This window comes from Pteropus vampyrus, unplaced genomic scaffold (assembly GCF_000151845.1).
Source record: "Pteropus vampyrus isolate Shadow unplaced genomic scaffold, Pvam_2.0 Scaffold1000007862, whole genome shotgun sequence".
NCBI lineage: Eukaryota > Metazoa > Chordata > Mammalia > Chiroptera > Pteropodidae > Pteropus > Pteropus vampyrus.
Genome location: NW_011922264.1, coordinates 1 through 1,859, shown reverse-complemented (window position 1 = coordinate 1,859; position 1,859 = coordinate 1). Strand labels below are relative to the sequence as shown.

The following is a 1,859-nucleotide window of genomic DNA, read 5'->3' as shown; positions in this document are numbered from 1 at the left end:
TCATGAACTGAATAAATAAAAACTGAGTTCAAGACAAAGATCTAAATAAAAAAATAACCACTGAGTATACTTCTAGGTCCTGGACACTGGCAGTATGCTAATTTCTACCGAGGACAACCACATCATGCGAAGCCAGAAAAACACATCGTAAAGATGCCTGCATTTGAAAACAGTACACAGACTGCACTGATGTCCAGGTACATGGATAAGCAGATGTCCAAAAGTGAATAAAGGTTCTAATCAATTCAACAATAGTCGCATTCTCCTCATATCTCACCAGTCTGTCCACGCCAAGGGATGCTCCACCTGACACGTTTCTGGGGCTTGCTCTGCACCAGCGCTCACCATGAACACTTGATGCCATTTCTTTTGATTTATATTTCAAGATTTCAGAGGCAACAGAAATGTCCTTGAGGCCAGTAAGAGTAGGGAAGGGAATGGGACACTCAACACTGTTTTTTTCCCATTCCTTCAGAAGAAATTTCAATGAGTATTTACTGTATTTCAGGCACTGTTCTGTTTGTCCTGCCAGGATAAACGTAAGTAGAGCCAGTCATCAAGGAACTGTCTGGAGTTAGGTAGAGTCCACAGCGGGAGTGCCTTGCGGGAACATTGTGGGCTTGGTGAGTGTGGGCCAGTTCCTGATGAAGACAGGCACCATCACCATCTTCGCGCACACTCACAACATGCAGGTGATGAAGTTTAGCGTGAACCTTGTCCTTAGGATCACCATGGAGGCCAAAAACCTGGCCAACCTCTCCAAACTGGTAGAGGGTCTGAAATAGCTAGCCAAGTCGGAGACCATGATGCAATGCATCATTGAGGAGTGCATCATAGGGACCAGTGAGATACACATGGAGATCTGCCTGATGGACCTGGAGGAGGAGATGCCTGCATCTTAATCAAGAAATCTTGCACCGTGAGATGGTCAGCTGAGTTGAATGTGCTGTGCCTGTCCAAGTCCCCCAACAAGTACCACCGACTATACACGGAGGCTTAGCCCTTCCCTGACAGCCTGGTCAAGGATATTAACAAGAGCGAGTTGTCCGCCCGCCAGGACCTCCAGCAGGGGCCCAATAACTGGCTGAGAGTAGGAATGGGACATAGCCGAGGCCCGCAAGATCTGATGCTTTGGGCCTGCCAGCACCAACCTCAACATCCTCACAGACATCACCAAGGGTGTGCAGTACCTCAGCAAGACCAAGGACAGCATAATGGCTAGCTTCCAACGGGCCACCAAAGAAAGGGTGCCATGTTTGAAGATGCAGGATGAGCCCTTTGACGTCTGTGATGTGATGCTGCAAATCATCCCCCAGCCTGGCGCTGCCTCTAGCCAGCATGCTGACAGCCAGCCCAGCTTCTGGAGGCCACCCACTTTGTGGAGATCTGTCTGAAACAAGAGGTTGGTAGCATCTATGAAATCCTGAAGAGGAAGCGGGACTACGTCTAGGAAGAGTCCCAGGTGGCCGGCACCCCCATGTTGTCCTACCTGCCCGTCAGCGAGTCTTTTGGCTTCGCCGCTGACCTGAGGTCCCAGAAAGGCGGCCAGGCCTTGCCCAGTGCGTGTCTGACTGCTGGTAGATTCTGCCTGAGACCCTCTGACACCACCACCTGCCCCAGCCTGGTCACAAAGGCTTAAAGGAAGGCATCCCAGCCCCAGACTCTTTCCTGCAAAGATTGTATGCGGCTCACTCCACAGCCGCACTGCCGTGGGCGGGCCCCAGCGCAGCACCAATGCCTGGCCCACAATCCACCACAGTAACGAGCCGTTGCATTTTCCTCTCGACATCTCGCGAGATTGTCCACGCCGAGGGATGCTCATCTGACAGATTTCTGGGGCTTGCTCCATGTCTCGCTCA

The 1,859-nt window shown here is 51.3% G+C and overlaps 1 pseudogene; it reads left to right on the top strand.

The window, feature by feature from the left end:
• The first annotated feature begins 578 nt into the window (after positions 1–578).
• LOC111735782 lies at positions 579–1,559 on the top strand (annotated as a pseudogene).
• Positions 1,560–1,859: the final 300 nt, after the last annotated feature.